Source organism: Polyodon spathula, chromosome 7, assembly GCF_017654505.1.
Source record: "Polyodon spathula isolate WHYD16114869_AA chromosome 7, ASM1765450v1, whole genome shotgun sequence".
Lineage (NCBI taxonomy): Eukaryota > Metazoa > Chordata > Actinopteri > Acipenseriformes > Polyodontidae > Polyodon > Polyodon spathula.
In genome coordinates, this window is record NC_054540.1 from 36,685,194 (window position 1) to 36,692,069 (window position 6,876).

Here is a 6,876-nt window from a genome sequence, read left to right on the forward strand (position 1 = left end):
TTTTCAAAAATATGCAAGTTATTTTAATAAACACTCTCACACAAGTGCTGTGGTATCCTAAATATGATCCTGCCAAGGACAGCACTACACTGCATATTGTACCAGTATTGCCAGTAATTCAGCATTGTTAGAAAATTAATCATATTTAGGGTACAACTTAACTTTTGAGATGGATTGCTCATTTAAATCCTTGGCATATCTATAAACAATGATCTATTCTGGCATACCAAAATATTTAGTAAGTAAGGGGTCTGAGTGAGGAAAAATGGGCAATACAGTTCCCACCCCTAGTCTTGCTGTAAATCAATTATCATTGCCATAATTTTGTGCCGGTACTGTGTGTGTGTGTGTGTGTGTGTGTGTGTGTGTGTGTATTTCCCTTTCAATTCGAAGATGACAAACAACCATAGTTTTGGGACATGCCTGCCATAGGTAAGGTATTCTCTGAGCATTTTATATCAAAGCTGCCGATGGGCTTCTCCATGGAGTGATGTCCTTGGTCCTGCCTCACCAAGATAATAAGTAGTCACTGCATGGCAATCTCACCCTCTTTTGCTTCTCACAACCAGGTAAGTAAGGTAGGTACAACTAACCTCTTCCAGTTGTGTGATCGACTCTTTTTAAAAAGAGCTCTTTCTTCGAGTTTTCTGTAGTTCCCTGGCAAATTATTGATGGAAGTCGGCTTGCCACTTCCCCGGAATCAGGACTCGACAGCTGAAGCCTAAGCTAACGCTGCGCAACAGCGCTCCATTTAAAAAAAAATAGATATATATTTCCAACAGCCTACATCGTCTGGCTATTGTAGTCTGCTTTCATTAACCTTGCAGCTTGCTGCCTGTGTTTTCTTTTTTCTCTGCCTCGAGCAGCTTAAACAAAAAAAAAAGGAAAATAGAATCCGAGACGCAATCCTCCCGCAAGATCCAGCTCTCTCCAGCGAGATCCAAATCCAGCTCTCCATGAGAAGGTCAGGAGAGACAAGGCAACAGTTCTGTTGGTAGCCCCCAGATGGCCCAGGAGAATCTGGTTCTCAAACCTCTGCCAGTTGCTGCAGGGCCAGCCCTGGGAGATCCTGCTACGCATGGATCTCCTCAGTCAGAACGTTGTACGCCTACAAGTGTAAGTATTTTCAGAATTTTCATGATGCTATCTATTGCCCTATAGCAATTATTTTACAGTTTCTGCAAGATCTGTTAGAGGCGCGTAAATCCCCCTCTATGTTGAAAGTGTACCTGGCAGCCATATCTGCTTGCCATGTTCCCATAGACTCAGTATCCCCGGGCACCTATATACTGGCAACCTGTTTTTTAAAGGGTGCTCGGCGGTTACATCCTCCTATAAAGGACTTCCCCAAAGGAGTCTAGATGTGGTACTGGAGGCTCTCACTAAGGCCCTGTATGAGCCTATATATTCCATAGTTGAAATATCTCTCTATGAAGACAGCCTTTCTGGTAGCTATCACCTCTGCTAAGTGGATCACTGAGCTACAGGCACTGTCAGTGCACAGTTCCTGTATGCATATTTGGGACAGTGGAAACAGGATGATGCGCATGAACCCTACTTTCCTCCCTACAGCTTTTCACTTGTAATCAGTCAGTGGAACTAGATGCTTTCCATCTCCCTCCCTTTGCGGAGGAGACAGATAGGAGATTGAATTCCCTCTGCCCTTTTCGGGCATTGAGAGGTTATGTGGATAGAACGAGAGCACTGCATCAGTGTGACCAGCTCTTTGTCTGTTCTGGTGAAAGGACCCGAGGCCAAGCCCTCTCTAAGCAGCAGCTGTCCCAATGGATTGTGGACACAGTCTCGACTGCGTATACTAATGCCGTGGGAGGGTATCTCCTGAGTTAATACTTAGTGGAAGCACCTTTGACAGCAATTATAGCTGTGAGTCTGTTGGGATAGGTCTCTACCAGATTTGCGCATCTAAATTTGGCAATATTTGACAATTCTTCTTTACAAAACTGTTCAAGCTCTGCCAAGTTCCTTGGGGAGCACTGATGGACAGCAATCTTTAAGTCATAAAGGTACGACCTGATCTAGGCAGGGTCTTGGTGGTGCCATAAACCTTCCACTTCTTAATAATCGTCTTGACCGTGCTCCAAGTGATATTCAAGGCCTTTGATATTTTTTTTTATACCCATCCCCTGATCTGTGCCTTTGAACAACTTTGTCCTGGAGTTCTTTTGAAGGTGCCTTGGTGCTCATGGTTGAGTCTTTGCTTTGAAATGCACTACCCAGCAGAGGGAACCTACAGGAACTGCTGAATTTATCCTGAAATGATGTGAATCACTACAATTTAACACAGGTGGAGGCCACTTAACATGATGTGTGATTTTGAATGCGATTGGTTACACCTGAGCTAATTTAGGATTGCTGTTACAAAGGGGTGGACACTTATCCAACCAAGCGATTTCAGTTTTTATTTTTAATTTTCTACAAATTTCTAGAATATTTTTTTCACTCTGAAGTTGTGGGGTAGGATTTGTAGATGAATGAAAAAAAACTGTTTTAATGCATTTTAATTCAAGGCTATAAGACAACAAAAGGTGAACATTTTGAAAGGGGGTGTAGACTTTCTATAGGCACTGTGTGTATATATATATATATATATATATATATATATATATATATATATATACATATATAGCGCCCGCGGGGGACGTCAGACCACATCCCTCCGCACCTCTGATAACAATATTACCTTCTTTAGAACTCATTCCGGTGGATCAAGATACTATTCATCGTGTAGCACACCTTAATTTACAATATTTACAACAGTAGGAAACAAGGGTTCTGTCCCTTTAACAGTGTTCCTTTTTCAGGTCCTAAAGTCACTGGGTTAGTTGCAGCGTACCAATGATTTAGTAAACATTAAGTGGAATAAAAAGCAGACTAGAAAATCCTGCATGTTTGTACTAACTTAATCTGATTGCCTAACCGATGATCCCGGTAATTAACTTAACTAAACAGAAACAAGTTAGACCGATAATGGGGACTAACCAACTGCTATGACCAAAATTTTTGCCTCACGCTATAGATTTAACACATTTTGCTTCATAACGTCAAATGAAACCTGCTGAATATTGTTATGTTAACACAGTGAATTACATACCGCTTTGTGATTTTTCATATATTTAAAAAAACCTGACAAATAAAAAAAAATTGATGTTATGAAATCTAATATGTAATACTGTACTGCTATTGTGGCTTCCAGTAGACTATTGTAGTTTCTTTGATTATATGATATTAAATTACAGATTTAAATTATGTTTATAGAGTTCTTTGTTTTATTACTATGTCTCAATCCTAAAATTCTAGGTGTTGCAAAACTTTTGGGCTTAGCTGTTTAAACCTCTGATATGTACAAAAAGAAATGTCTCTGTACAAAAAGAAACACATTTTTATCACATCAAACATATTTAAGTAAAAATAAATGTCATGTCTTTTTCACACACATTCTAAACTGGCGGATCATACTTGCATTTAACCTGCCAGGCACAGAAAAGTTTAATTGCGTGATAATGGACCTTTAGTTGTTTATAGTTAAATCATATTAACTGAAATTGTATTGCATTAAACTGAAAACAGTATCAAAGGCACATGACTAAAAGGTATATTTTAAATGTAGGGCACACACATATTGTGCAAGACTTCATTCTGATTGCCCGAACGTGAATGATATGAGAAATGTAGTGAATAAAGTTTTCAGATGTACTAGTCATTTCAGAGGGAAAATGCAGCTCTCTACAAAAAACTATGAGCAATAAATGCTTAGGACAAGCAAACATACTAAGTTAGTCTTATCCATCACAGTACTAAGTTAATCCACTTGAACAGGATCATCACAAATTGATTTGGAATGCTGCAATCGTTATCTTGTTTAGTCTGATTTAGCGGATGATATACCTGTGATGATTAACTTCTGTATGCTGCAATCTGGATAAGAAGGTGTACTAACTGTTGTCCAATCAAGTGTTCTAAACCTGCTTAATCCACTAGCGAGACACATCAAGTGGACTAAATTTTGTACGCTGCAATTGACCCACTGAGTCTGACCTTCAGACACAGTTAAACAAAACTTTCTCTATAAAGGGGACAGGCTATGCCTGTTTTTCCCAAAATTGTACAAGCGTAGTTTTCTGTTTACTTACAATAGTTTTAGCAGCAACTGCTCTTGCATTCTCATTTCTTCTCTCTTGTAACAAACCCCATGCCTTTTATACAGACTGGAATCAGGTGCAGCTGATTCCAATTACCAATTGAGGTGGTTAGGTGACTGAGCTGCTAATCCTGCTCAATCACCTCAGCCACATTGCCCATACTTCTTCATGCAAACCTTGGCTTCACCTGCCCTTACCAAAGATGGAGGGTATACTCCCTGTGCCCCGGGTCCCAATATCTGCCGATATACACGGTGTGCAATTCTTGAAAAATAATTCTTGTCCAAGGGACAAAATGCTAGAAAAATGTACTTGTCCTTCTTAAAAATCTACTTGCTCCTCACTGTCCCACAAAACACATAGAACATAACTTTTCGGAAATTGCTTTCATTAAACAATGAAAACAATCAATTATTATTTGGCAGACTCCTTCATCCAAGGCAGCTTACAGAGACTAGGGTGTGTGAACTATGCATCAGCTGCAGTGCCCCTTCCAACAACATCTCACCAGAAAGATGGAACACAAGTGACTTGTTCAAGGTCACACAATGAACCAGTGGTTGAACTGGGATTTGAACCAGGGACCTTCTAGTTATAAGCCCCTTTTATTTAACCAGTGAACTACATAGCCACCTAAAGAGTCACTTCTATTGTATCTTTGACAGATTCAAACTACAAGGCGCTGTGAAAACATTTCAGTGATAGGATTTATGATTGCCATTTAATAACACAAATACAAAGCAAATATATTTCTCACTGTAATGCTATTAAAACTGCATGCTGTTAATCTGAATTTTATTAAAACTATTGCATTAAAATTGACATCTAATTTCCTTTCTTTTTGTCAACAATTTTTACACTTGCCGGCTCAAAAAATTACTGTGCAGCAAGCATGCAAGTTAAGAAACGAAAGCTTTCGATCAGTGGCGGTGGCATGGCACATCTGCAATGACAGCGGCGCCAGACTTTCTATTATGAGGTGGAAGGGGGGCCAGAACAAAATACTGAGGGGGCTACACCCCACTTTGTGCGGCACACATAAATACATTCAAATAATATTCAGTGTCAGACGTGAACCAGGTGAACAGCAAGCATTTAAACAAGCCTTAGGGAAAGATGGAAGCTACAGGAGAGGATTATTCATTATTTGAGGAAGTTAAATAATAATAACAGTAAACTTAAGGTTATGGAGTGTATTGATGCGAAGGGGAATGAATGTGCACACCGAGTGTGTGACTAAACTAAAGTTTATTGATTGAGGGTAGCTTACATACTGAGCGAGTTGTAAACAAGGAAGAAGGGTTATTACCAGATTAAGTGCAGTAAAGTGCAATTTCTTCCAGTATTATGACACGTTGTCAATAAATACTGCTTGTTAGGGGACGCAAATACCCTGTAGATAGCGACGACCTTTCAAACGTGCATATCTGCAACTAGCAACCAGGGCTGCCAACTACTTTTGCAAAAACCTGCCTACTTCTTCCTGAAAGAAACCATAATAAAAAAGAAATAATTAAAAAACATGTCAAACTGAATTTATCACTGCTGTGCACTATGTTCTGTGCAGCTGGATGTCTTTGAGATCGGTGAAGTTTGTGTCATTTATAATGTCTGTGACGATCTCAGACAATTAATCCGCAGTGGAAATGGCGGCGTGCTTTGCCACTAGAAACGCTAGTTTCAATTCTGCCCTTCTCTTTTTGTCTTTAAACTCTAACTCAAGGCAGAATGTGGAGTAGCATTGTTAATGTTTTGTTGTTTTTGCATGTCTTATTGAATGTCTGCAGTATTTACAGAAGCCTTTGGTTGTGTCTCCTGGATCAGCAATTGCTGATTTAATTGATAATTGGGTAAAAGTTTGCTGTGAAGACATGTTTGAGAACTTTTTCTGCAGTTAAACTTCCCACATGACACAAACCTTCTCTCCTGAGTATGCTGATGCGTGTGGGTGGGTCATGTGAGCAGTCCAGACCCAATGAGAAACCATCATCATCTATGGTTGCTAAGTAATTAAAAAAAAATAAAGATGTCCACTGGCGCCAGAATTTAATGTTGCTGGTGCTATATGAGGTACCATGGAGCTAGAATCTTTAAGCCAGAGTGCCAAATTTGAACCCCTGACATGCCACTGGTTGAAAAAAATCAGTCATGAGATGTAGCTGATTGGTTAATGACAGCAAAGAAGTTGTTCAGGGGTTGAGGACAATTGCAATCTCCAGATAAAATGACCAAGTATATACTGCTGTTACCCCTTTAAGAGTTACTTAATTGTATTCCTACTGTAAATCACTGTTGCCCCCTTAAGTAACCAATGACCCCAAAGGTTTATGAGAGCTTGGCACAAGGCTGTCACAGGGCAGGCTGGAGTGGTGACGTCAGACCCAGAACAATAACACACAGGAGACACAGGGACGTGGAGTTTTGGTGAAGCTGAGCACTTGCTTGCGCTCAGCATTTAATAAATGAACAAACTGAAAATAAAGATGCTGAACTAAACAGAACACGGCACTTGAGCCAAAATAAATAGACAAACAAAACAAACAGACACTAACAAATAGGAACGAACACTAAACAAACAAGCACCGTGCTGGCCCTCCAGCACGACGTAGCCATTGCTTACTTTTTTTCTCTCCATCTCTCTCCCATTCTTTCGCCCTGAACGCACAACCCTGAGCGAGTGAAAACATGCTGCTTTTATGCAGCTGTACCGAGACTC